This window comes from Octopus bimaculoides, chromosome 5 (genome assembly GCF_046866305.1).
Source record: "Octopus bimaculoides isolate indiv1 chromosome 5, ASM4686630v1, whole genome shotgun sequence".
NCBI lineage: Eukaryota > Metazoa > Mollusca > Cephalopoda > Octopoda > Octopodidae > Octopus > Octopus bimaculoides.
Window position 1 is genome coordinate 60,246,776 of NC_142932.1, and position 13,826 is coordinate 60,260,601.

The 13,826-nt window shown below is 33.1% G+C and overlaps 1 non-coding gene across 1 annotated transcript; it reads right to left on the reverse strand.

Annotated features, from left to right (window-relative positions):
• Positions 1-13,345: 13,345 nt before the first annotated feature.
• On the reverse strand, positions 13,346-13,453 carry LOC149135554 (U6 spliceosomal RNA). Its single transcript, XR_016242068.1, has one exon. It is a non-coding gene; the product is annotated as a U6 spliceosomal RNA (small nuclear RNA).
• Positions 13,454-13,826: the final 373 nt, after the last annotated feature.

Consider the following 13,826-nt stretch of genomic DNA (forward strand, 5'->3'; position numbering starts at 1 on the left):
AGGAATGTGCGGTTTCTTTGAACGGAAATATATTCTATGAGCTTAAACATATTGTAAAAAATATTCCTATGGGACCAAAGACAAATTGCTTATAAATGGAATGATTTTAGAGAATTATCGGAGCAAAGACAAGACTCTGAGTGTGGCATGGGGAGAATAAAGGAAAGTGATTGATAGTGTCCCACATAAATGGATACTCAAAGTCCTTGAGATATGCAAGACCTCTCCAGTCACCTCCAAATTCTTACACATTAACATGGCTAAATGGAACACATATCTCTTTCTAAATCATTGTAAAGTGATGAGCCAATCCAACAGCATCAGCAACAAACGAGGCATTCTTCAAGATAACTCCGTCTCTCCGTTACGTTTTTTACATGGCACTGATCCCAATGACTAATGACTGGAATAACACCAGATATCAGTACAAAAGTTTTAACAACATAAAAAACTATCGTTCTTACATGCACGATCTGAAGCAGTTTGCAAAGATTTACCAAGAACTAGAAGGTCTGCTAACAACTGTTAAAGTGTTTAGCAATGATATCAGGATTGATCCTGGCCTCGATACGTGTGCTAAAGCAACTCATATAAGAGGCAATCTCAGACCAACAGCGTCCATTAAATTAGATATCGCCTCTACCACCAAGGAACTTGACCCACAAGAATCCTATAAATACCTAGGAATAAAAGAATGAGATGGCGTAAGTCATGTCACTATGAAGGAAAATATAAGAGCAATATAGGAGAATAAGACTTGTATTGAAGATTGAACTTAATTATAAAAATGGAATCTATCAAAACCATAACACTTCCAATAGTTCAGTGCAATTTTAATGCCATTAACTGGAATCCTATAGAACTTCAACGAATGGGCGGGAAGGCAAGAATATTATTGAAATCTAATAAGAAGCATCACCCAAAGGCAGATCTTTACCGGCAGTATATACATAGAAGCAGTGGGTGGATGTGAAATGATATAATGAGAAATCTGCTATAAATCATCCACTATAAGAGTGAACAGGTACTTATCTAGTATAAAAGGCTGGATGCTGAGGCTAATATGAACTTGAAAGCAGCAAAATGTCGTATTCTATAATCATGGAAAATTGTAAGTTCGCAAAGTAACTGAATTAGATGAAAAACCTGAAGCCGCTGTCCTCAAACCAGCAAAACGAATCAGACATATTGCTAAAAAGAACGAGTAGATACAAATTGATGAATGGTGGAGCCGGAAATCCCTACATGGAAAATGTATTCTTCGAATTCAACATGCAAATTTAGACCAAACAACATCCTACTAGTGGCTGAAAAGTTCCGTATTAAAGGCAGAGTTTGAAGGCTTCATACTAGTATCACAAGATCAAATCTTGTTTACCAGAAATTACCGGCAAATGCTGAGTAAAAAGGTGCTCACCCAAAATGCAGAGTCTGAAACACATTTGATGAAACAAATTTTCGGGAAGTCCTGTGCTAACACAAAACGAATATAAAAACCGCCTCGCTAGGTTAGGACAATATTTACATTGGAAAATAAGTAAGCGCTACAGAATTGCAAACTGTTATGAACACTTTGGGTGAGAGACTAAAATTATTGAAGTTTTGCACTAATATAAAGTGAAACTAATAATAAAAATTACCCCTAAGAAAATAATATTGCCCATTTGGTATACACATTTATGCAACCCTTTCCCAAAGTTATCATTTGAGTGATATTTACCTAGTATTTCTAACATCATATTGACATGATAAATAACTTCACTTCACAAGCACGTGATTTATGCTTCGAAGGCACTGAATTATTTCCGTAATTTGCTGTTTCGTCATAATCTTCTGACGGAAGTTTGTTAGACAGAAACTGTGTGAAGATTAGAAAGAACTGCCCCACTACTTCTTATGTTTTAGATTTACTCCGTTGACTACTCATCAACACCACTTGACATTTGCATATCTTTTCATGAGTGCAGACTGTTATAAATATTTTTACCTATGGCCATCGTCTGAATATAACATTATCTTTATTAAATCAACGCTCATTGAAAAGATTCTTCAGGCAACTCTTTCACATCTATGTCACAAAAAAGTAGATCGATCCATTAATATTCATATACTAATACCGTTATTTTGCTGTAGTATTTTTTCGTTTTTGATTTCGAAATCTTATGGCAGAATTTGGATTAAAATATAACCTATCCATCAGATTTTTTTCCGAATGGCGAATGAAAAATCAGCGTTACTGACGTTTAGTTTTTTTTATCTTTGACATTGATTATTTTTGTGATTTCATATAATTATAGTTTTCTAATAGAATTCAGATCTACATGTGAAAATCCTTCTTAAAAATACTTCAATAGATTTCATGTAAGTTAAAGGCAGTTTAATGCAAACTGTGAATCCGTAGAGGAAAATAAATCAAACATTTTCTAGTATGTTGAGATAATATCAGTAAGATTATGACTACCTGGAAACTATAAATGATCAAATAGATAACACTAACGAAAACGAATGTAAATAAGACTCAAGAAACATTGAATCTGTGTATAAACTTGTAAACAGTGTTTATACACATTTTGAAAGTGTGTGTTGTTTGAGATCGTTTACATGTATGAATTAACAAGTATGAGTATAATACTTGTATTTGACAAGTGGAATGTGATGAATGTAACCGAGATGGACGAAATGAAATGAATCTAGGGCATCAAGATGCATCACTACAGCAAATAAACATCAAATATCCGCGTTAGTAAATCATTAAAGTTTATACTTATTTTTTATCCTTTATATCGGGAATTGGATATAGACTGAATGAAAAAAATAAAACGGCAGATTGTTATACAAAGATTTGTAAGTTAAACTGTTGACCTATGTATATTGGAATAACACTTGAATGTCTTGTACATTGGAAACCAATGACAAAAATTTGAAAAAAAGATGTGGATTCATTTCAAGATTTCCAAATATTTTATGGTTTCAACAAACAGCATAACATAGTTGCAAAGATGTGTATCAACATTTCATGTTATTTTTCTGGCCAAGCAGAAAATGTATTTTCTGACTGGCAAATAACTGAGATATTTACGCCCGTATATTATCACTCCAGAAGTAATCTTTACATGAAAATGTACTGGAAGAGATGAAAATGAAGATTTATGCTTTTTACCGATTACATTATCAGACGCAGTTACTTAAAATAATATGCTATATATGTATCTAAAAATTCGATACTGTTGTTATTGATCAATGCCAACAAGTGATGCACAATCGATTATGTGAATTCCTTTCTCGTATGGTAGTCTAACAATCAAGTTATAGTTACTGGATTGCCATACCAACGTCGCTGTCAGAAGGATCACATTAATACATTATCAATAGACGATTCGTTATCAAAACATCACCATATGAGAAAGCAATAAGAAGATAGATACACTACGCCTGTATTGAAGCAAAAACATTGTCATTAAAATTTAATTATAAAAGTTCTTTAATCAAGCGTGAAGAATGTAATCGTACCAACTTTAAATAAAGCCACTTGCAATGTATGGATTTACGTATGCATGAAAAGAATATATATAGGTGTGTATATATGTGTGTGTGTGTGTGTTTGTGTGGGTGTCAATGTTTGTGTAAGCACACGTTAGTTTTATTTATATATGTAATCATAATATTTGTGTTATGCGATTTTTATGACTCATCTATAGTGGTAACATACATTATTACAAACAATGTGATACTAATTACCCCATTCTTCATTCTTTTACTTATGGTATGCACTGTGATTGACAAAGACATTTTCTGGATTTTTCGTTTGTGTCGATCATTCTCTCCTTTTAGTTTTCCTTCCACGGGTCTTATTATGCAGTATGTGTACGTGTACTGACCGAGGTAACCACCTGCATTTTACAAATCCCTTTTCATATAATATATATGATTTATATATAAGTGTGTCCATATTTGTATTACTGCGACTAATTTTGAGGTATAATGTTGCATTATCTAAAATCGGCCAGGAGAATTGAATACGTCACATTCATTCTAGGAAAAGAGAAATTAAAACGATATGTCTTGCCATCTTAAACATCAATATATCCTAATATTTGTTTGCATTGGAAAGGATACAAATAGTTGATTAAATTTCGCACCATATATTGCTGATAATTATATTATCTATTCTCTCAGAATGAAAGTTGTGGCACATCCAAGCTTATTTCACTGCAGAATGGCTAATCGGAACAAATTGCACAAAATCGTTTATTCTGTCGATGTAACATTCCTGCTTCTCCTCCCCCGCGTTAATCCACACGAAGTTGATAACATTTTATTGTGTGACATATGGTCACATGTTAATATGCTATATGAATGACAGTGTGCAATGGGTCAAGGTATCATTAATTTAAATAAAAGTAGAAGCAGAGTCATATGTTTCTATAGGGGATTAAACCTAATATGTGATACAGTTCTTGGCTTCACTCCAGAATAACTCCAACTGAAAGAACGTTTGATAACATGCGTTATATATGTCCCTTATCAGAAATATATCGTATCTAAGGTCACAATGACATATATATGCATTTCATTTTTCAAGAAGTTAAATTAGAGTGAAGGAAATTAGTTTGTTATTTCTTTCATGTTGAATGACGACGAGAAAGTCTCAGTTGCTCAATTTAATATAGAGATGTTACGGCTATGTGGAATTGTAATCAAAATTCCTCGTAAGTAATTACAATGGCCGCTAAAGCAAAATGAATGTCATTACTGTATCCTGATAAACAAAAGAGTAATTTATTTTCTCCGACAGGAATAGAGAAAAATGCGTTATTCCGATCGGTTTCAATCACTTTTAATTTAACCTTAGATAACATATCTACAGACAAATACTTACATTAAATATACGTGTCCTCCAATGTAGAAACGTAACCTCATGTGCCTCTCCGAGGTCAAAAAGAGAACCAATATCAATATAGTTTTATTTACAGAATTTAAGTTTCAGCTCGTGTGACTTATGTCATGTATAGGTTCGACTAATTGTTACCACGCAAATGACACTCTTATTACATGTATATTTCGCTAAATAATTATAAATTGAGACTTATACAAATACGTCTGTGAACAAAATGTTGTCCTGTGTGCAAATATAACATATACACGTTTATATGTGCCTGCTTACGTAAGAACGTACGTACATATGTATGTATGTATGTATGCATGTATGTATGTATGTATGTATATATGTATGTATATATGTGTGTATGTATTTATGTATGTATGCATGTTGTTTTGTTTATTTTCCTGCTTTGATAGCCGAACTTATCACCAATTGAGAGAGAGATTTCTAGCCTAGTTGACCAGATAGGAGGCATTTTATTGAAATATAGGCAGCACTTACTTGGTAAACTTGTATGTATTTATGTATGATTGCATGCACACATTTATGCATAAACATATGTATATGCATGCATACTCATGTTGTATAGGCAAGTATGTCATTCAATACGTGACTCTTACTACATATAAAAATTTTGGATATTTCACATATTTTGATAATGTATTTGACAGCATATTATAGTATCCTCCTAATACATCGTGTTCTTTCTCATTCTGCGAAAGACAGTTTATCAAGATTGATACTGAATCAAATAGTCACGTACTTAAGAGAAAGAATAAGTGTTGGTAAAAACTAAATATATAATCCAGTTGGAATAACTGCAAATTTCGCACCAGTTTCGTATTAATGTTATCTTTTAAGTTAACGTTTAATATTATGCTCTCTTGTAATTTTTCATATTATACAATTGTGCTTATCCCCACATCATTATAACTTCATATATAGGCATGTACATGCATACATAAATACACATAAACATTCATGCACATATGTTATAGGATTACCCCTTCTACGGTTTTCTGTATATAACCATTTCACCATAACTTCATGTCACATAGATGATGATATTTCGACACACATTTGTGACATGGATGACATCCTTAGGGTCACTTACACAATTTGCAATGATTGTCGCATTTAGGTTGTTTAGATGTATCCCTATAATTATGGACAACATGAGATTTGTTGTTACTTTCTGCACCTGCATTGTTAAAGAATATCCTGCAAAATGAGAGATAATATTCTTATTGTTACTCCGCGAAAGACTACTTCATGTATCAATGTTGCTGTCACTTTAAATCTTTCTAGGAATATAGCCATGCATGAAGTTTTTGCAGGAACTGTTCTGATGATCAATTCTGATAGAATTGTACACATTCTTTGGTCATATATTCCTGGTTGTCGGTCAGTGGGTGCTGATTAAGAAGTCCTTTCATAATTGTCTTCTTGATCTTATGTATACAGACTTGATCTATAGCTGGACTTCGTCTTTTGGTGGTAAATAGAATTTGTTCAAGGGGTATGATGATACACTGAAAGACCGTCTATGTTCATGTCGAACATTTGCTGCTCCGTATGTGTTTGAAGTCGATGTGAAAATTTCGGGTGTGAGTAAATTATCTTCGATTTTTAACGTTAAAAGTTTAAATTGTATGGAGTATCCAATCAAATAACTGGAGTATGATTATGCAGCAAACACATTAAAGTTTCTTAATTTATAGTATGCTGAAAATTCCGCGGGCGATATTTCCTTTATGCTGGTGATATATTCACTGGTTTTCTGTTCTTGTTACAGGTTGTATCATACAATATTTTCATCCATCCGGAGATCCCTCTTTCATTCCTCATCCGATATCAGAGAAATAGAGGAAAAATTGGTACATATGTTGTAAGACTCCTTTATAATTCGCTATCGTTTTACGACTATGTAGCGACATTAATCTTTGCTAAATACATTCCCATATCTTTCGACGTTGCGTAATTAGTTCTACGCTTTACATTTTTCTTCATAATTTTTTTCATACACTGGTACACATTGTCAGATGTTACAAAACAAAAAGAAAGAAAATATAAAAAAACAATGTATTAGGTTGATGCTACTGTTTTCTTGTAAACCAGAGGCGTGCTCCCGAGATAATCTTAACGAAAATGATAGGGGCTTTACTGAAAGTGTAATCAGAGGGTTTGTCTCGAATTACACACCTATCCGATATTGCATTCTAACAATAACAACAATAGAACTAGTTCCTGTATTTAAGAGATTCCAGTGGCTTTGATATTGACATGCGGAATTTTAACAAATCAAAGGTACTCTAGCATGCATGAGTGGGAAACAAAGTTGAATAAATTCTTGTAACCCAATAGGACTGTGACGTATGCTGCTGTATATTTGACATTACAGGTTGCTAATCAAAGATTTTCAGCACAAAACCAAATTGCTTTCCTAGCTATTTCTTTAGTGGAGACATTATTAATGCACTTGATATGTTGAAGAATATACTAAGACAGGTTATATACAATTTATAAAGATATTCGAGTATGTAATTGACTTGTAAGATTTCTTCCTACGGGATGTATAGCATTAGTTTTGAATTGCAGTTTTATTTCAGCTAGCGTCAGCCGTCTTGTAACTTTTATATCTCTATTGAGAACTTGTTGGTAAAGGTAAATATCGCCTCCAACAGAAGGTTATTTCTATATATCAGTGTCCGATAACCAGTGTATTTCTTTTTCCTTGTAGTCTTTGTTTCATGACCTCACCACCGATACAGTATACTATTATTATAACATGCAACAATATTTTTGGTATTTCTTCTCTGTGCGCTGCATTTCTATATCTCGTTGATTTTGCTCCAGAAAGACTCTGCAATCTTCTCGACAAAATTCTGCATTATCCATTCATTGTCTCTTATTTATTCATACTACAAATAGGTTTCGGTTAAACCAAGTTTTTAACTTACGGCTCTTATTCTCTATTTCAGACTCATTAATCCGTAGTCGGGATTTGATTTTCCTTGCTTTCTAATGTTGCTACTGTTCTGTTTTCACTTGTTGATTATGAGTGTAGTTATTGTCCCTTTGCATGTGGTAAGCAACGTCACGTATCTGACACTCCTCCGTAAATCAAGGATCTTTTATTCATAATTCCCGATAGAATTATTCGTATTTGTTTCGCCTTTCTGTAATTCTTAGAGGTCTTTGCGATTACCGAGAGGGCGAGTACTTAAGTATTTGTCAAAAGGAGAGTTTAGTACACTTATCATATGTTCTCCGATTTCGTTATACATTGTTAGAACTTGTTCAATTGTTTGATTCTCTGATTTCATGTTGTTGGTAACCAGCGGTTTTGCGCCAGCTTGATTGTTAGACAACATATTAATAGGTGTGGTTTCGTTTGTTATTGAATTCCTGCTTGATATTGAACAAAGTCTATGTGATCTTATTTGCATAATATTACATTTTCGATAATAAAATGTGAATCGTCAGTTTTCGGAAAAAATGGCCACAATTGACATTTCTTTTGTGTTCATCAAATTTCGCTCATAGACGTACTTGATTTGCGGTAGGATAATTTAATTCTGGATGTAGTTCATCACAGAAAAAATAATTACTCTTTTCATATATCCAACAAAAATATTGTCTTTACCATTTTATAGCAGTTAATTAGGCCATGCATTGGAGGTCTATAAAACTGAATAACATATTGGATTCTAAAATTGTGATTCTTCTATAGCGACGACTAAAAAGATTTCTTTACATTTCTTGGTACTTGCTTCCCTTTCTTTCTGGTGAGGTTGATTTTATGGTAGATGTTTCGTGACTAACTTAATATTAATGCCTTTACTTGTCCGTTTTTTTTACTCTTAGTAATGCAAAGCACGATACCCAGGAGAGTCAAAACGAACATTCTCCAAACATTTTACAGGTACAGTGATAAAGCCAGCGTAAAATAAATTCTGATTCCATACCAACCTTTTTAAAATATCAGATACCGTCTCCACTCACTTCCTTCTTACACAACATTATAGAGAACTTTATATACAATCTACGGTGTCATTGTTCAATACACATATACACGCACACTCACACCCACACATACACACTCTCACATACACACAGACACACACATACACGCATACACAGATACATATACAGAAAGAAACGCGTACACACTCTCATAGGCGTATATACACATAAAAAGATTATCAGTTACATTTAAGAAACCCAGAACATTCACAAAACAAGAGATATACCAAGTAAATCAAAAACAACGCAGAGAGAGAATCAATGCCTGTCATACTAGGAATAACAATTACATTTCACTCAAAGTATAACTTATCTGAAAAAGGAAGGAGGGATAATATATACTGTAAGCAACAATGTTCCCAGCTAGAATGCATATCGTCATAACCTTGTTCAATGAGAGATGAACTTGATCGGACCAACTTCAGCAACAATGGTGTGCAAACACTGCATTAAATTCATCATGGAATATATCAACATTGCTGTTAGTAATGTGCAGTTACAGAATACAATGAAGAAGACCCCACATAGTATCATACAGTTCCTGGCAGCGACATACTTCAAGTGAAATTCATTATATACAAAAAGCATCACAAATTATTCTGTACCGAGTGTCACGCGTTGACAGCTCATTTGGGTCTACACATCTTAATCACACTCTCATGTTATGATAATTTATGTACATATGTAGTCATAAGACGGATAGAAGGCGACAGTTTAACGGAGCAGAGTATATTCTGAATTTAAGAATTTGTTTCCCACCTACCGTTATACAAACTAAGAAACAAAAAGTTTATTACAGGAGACAGAATTTTTGATCTACTACAGTGAGAGCTACTTGAATTGTCATACGTTTATAGGTAGCAATTCACGAGCGAAAATAATGTTTACATATTCCTTTTCTAGAGCATTCTTCACTGAAAGTGTGTGTTCACTGAAACAAAGACTATTTTTGTGCTCATTCAATTTGATTACAGGAAAAGAATAAACTGACACACTATTTAGGGAAACAGTTCCGTTTAGATTACGACAGTTATTGCTATTGTTGATTTTATACTGTACCCCCACATGGTTAACTGATCACAGAAAACGTGGTTTAACATTGATTTGATGAGATCATTTTTGTGGGTCGAGGAACGAATGGATATTCTCAAACCCATGTCTGATTTCTTTTTAAACTTTTGATGAGCGATATGTCTAAGTATGCAGTTCCTCTCTTGTTATATAAATTCATGCTCTCAAAAAAATTGCTCCTAGAAAGGCATTACAATAAAAACGTGATCCCTATATTTTCTAAGCAATAGCATAGCTATTCGTATTTTAAATTTTATGGTGGCTAAGGAAGACATTATCCATAAAGATCAATATTTGAATTTTTAAATTCTGCATAGGAATCATCGCATTCAACATTTTAACTGAGATAACAAGAGAACATAGAGTATAAACACTTTAAAACCTGAAACAAATAAGTAACAAGTAAAATACAATATGATTTGAAAATAAACAAAATAATATTAACATAAAAACATTTATTATCCTCAGGAATTTCCCCAAGCAGAGATTAAATCTACAAGGAACTAGCAATAAAATTAATTTTCTAAGCATTTCCATTACATATTGTTTTAATTTGTTTTGGACTGCTGAAAATAGCAGAAAACCATTTATAGATTGAGGAACTCTATTAACAAAAAAGAAAAGCATGAAAAAAAGTGGATTATATTTTTTATTGCAATTCTTTTAATTTTGTTTTTCGACGAGAAAGTTCTACTGGCAAATTGGAAATATACGAACAGATTTAAAATGAAAACAACACAAAACAAACCAAAAACGGGGAATTGTGGAATTAAGGAATTGGATTAGGGTGGAAAGTAATCAGACAAATACAGACTGCGTATGTGTGTGCATGAAACTCTTGCAAAAACGAGCATGCCTAAGATTCGATATCTTACTACACTAAACATGTTGAGATTTAATTTCCTTCGTAGCACTTTGTAGCTGCAATATTTGAACAAAAGCTGCTTTATTTGTTTTTGCTCAGTCAGGGATTTCAACCAAGACCTTTTAATTAATTTTGTGATGAACAGAAAATTTTTGAATTATGTTTACTTTACTTTGGGCAATAAAGTAAAGAATACAATAGGGATATTTGTTAGTAAACGTGTGTTGTAAGCGTAAAACATACGCGCGCACACACAAACACACACTCATTCACACAAACACATACATACATACGCAAACATATACACTCATGAATTCCAAAACAATGAAAGTTCTTGTGGATAAATGCGTGTGAGTATGTGAGTGTATTTGTTTGTACAGTTGTGTATGTGTGTATGTGCGTGTATGTGTTTTAAATGCATTGTAATAAAGAATAATGATAGAATAAAACACAACTATTTTTGAAAGTGTTACTAGAAGTGACATCGAAACTTCGAGTTCAATAGCTGAACTTCGAATTCAATGTCTACTGATGAAATGCATGGATATATCAACAGTCTTGACTCCTGCACCGCGATATTCTAGAGACATTTATTCTCCAAACTTGATTATGCTTCCAGATGCTCCCACCAGTGCTAATGTAGTGGGTTTTTTTTCTCTCTGGCATTTTAAAAACATCATTGCTATTTCACATATTGCAGTAATTAAATTTCAGTTTGCAATACTCATTTATATGGATTGCAATAATTTTAGTGCTTTCGTCAATTGAAATGATCTGATATCAATATGCTTGATTGATTATTATTGAAATGCAAATAATGAAAAGTATGAAATATCAGTAACCCTTTTTTTGCTATTTTTGCTTATTTCAAACATTTGTGGCTCTTGTCAACGCTTCATCGATTGCATTATAAGTGAGTAGGATGTTCTCCTTGTAGAAAACAGAGTCCTTATATCTATTTTAAATTGTGTATTCAATGCATAAATAACTATATATGACGACCTCTTCAACATTTATTCACATTTATTACATCCCTTCTTGGTGTGAAGTTAAGAAATTACAAGAATACAAAGAAAAGCAATTTATGATATAGTGAAAATTATTACACTCACCTTAATCATAATCCAGAAAATTTCAATATTTGTAGAATGGACCAAGTTTGAAATCTTAATGATGGAACGAATGAAGCAACTATTTATATATTATGCACGACAAATATTAAAGATAATATCGATTGTGATCAATGTAATTGTTACAATTTCATGATTTCATCAATCGTTGTTGATAGTGTTATAATAAAAGAATACGAAAATTAGAAAGAAATACAATAATAGTTGAATGGAAGGTAAACATCGGATCACACAATTCCTTCAGCTAATAATAAGTAGTAAATATAAATGTAAATATTTAAGAGCGGTCAGTGATTTACAGTCTCGTTAAATTTGCTTCAGTGTTAGTGCAGATCTTATTGGAATAATGTTGGAAAGGGATAGGTACTTCAGCCACTGGTAGTCTGGAATTAGAGATAGTCTTGTATTAGATGAAATGCCTTCACAAGCTGACGAGTACAATCTGCCAGAAGTTCTTTCCGTAAAGGGTCAGCATGCGCCTTCACCCCACTTCAAACAGTTCCGCCGGAGTACGGATTGAAGTCGCACAAAAAGGGCAAGATACGATAAATGATGTTTGTGAGGCTTGCATGCATAGAATTTCTTAGTGAAAGCTTATAGCCATGATCTTGAGTACCCTAAAACTACATACATAAATTCATGCATACGTACACACGCATACACACACAGAGATACATACACACACACAGACATGCAAACATACATACATACATACATACATACATATATATATATATATATATATATATATATATATATATATATATATATATATATATATATGTATATATATATATATATATATATGTATATATATATATATATATATATATATATATATATATATACATAAGTAAATATGAGTAATAGTAGTGTAAAAATACCATCACTAGGGGCAGCGAATAACAACCGTATACACTAAATTGATAAAATACACCTGCATCGCTAAAAGTAAAAGTCAAAAATAATTCTGTACCACGGATTTGTCACAAAATTAATACAAGCATGATAGGAAAAAATTCCAGTGAACTATAAAATAGTCTTACCTCTGCTAGGTCAGCAAAAGTAAGTGTGGTTAGTTTAATACCATAATTTCGAATTTAGCGCCAAACGGTGCCTGATTCTCATCAGCCAAGCCTACCAGCCAATAGCTCTTAAAAGTTGCTCCTACGATGCTTGCAAATTCACGGATTTCGTAGACATTGAAAGAACCACGTCGTGTATATATATACGAAACCAACTCACAAACAAGGCGTTGGTCAGCTCTAAGCTATAGTAGAAGACACTTGCGCAAGAGGTCAGCCAGTGGAACAACCGGGGATATGTGGTTGGGAAGCAAGCTTCTTACCACACAACCAAAACTGCGTCTAAAAAAATATAGAGCGCTATACGAACTTGCGTGTCATCTTTGTACAGGGGTCATGTTAATCTGCTAATCTTCTCTATATCCTCCAAACTTGATAGGGAATAGTCTTCTCTTCTCGCTCCTTTGTGCCACATGGGCTCAACGAAGAATTCAACCCCAGGACTTACTCTTTGTAAACATAGTACTTGTAGAATTCCAAATCTACTTTTCTTGGTTTTTCCCATTTTGCTTACTGTTTGTTGTATATGATATTTCTGTCCGTATACAAACTGAAATGAATAATTTGATATAGTTACTCGCTTCGTTTTAAACAGAGATACACCGACACTCAGTAATGCGCCCGCCATATCTATCTATCTATCTATCTATCTATCTATCTATCTATCTATCTATCTCTCTTTCTCTCTCTCTCTCTCTCTCTCTCTCTCTCACTCTCTCTCTCTCTCTCTCTCTCTATATATATATATATATATATATATATATATA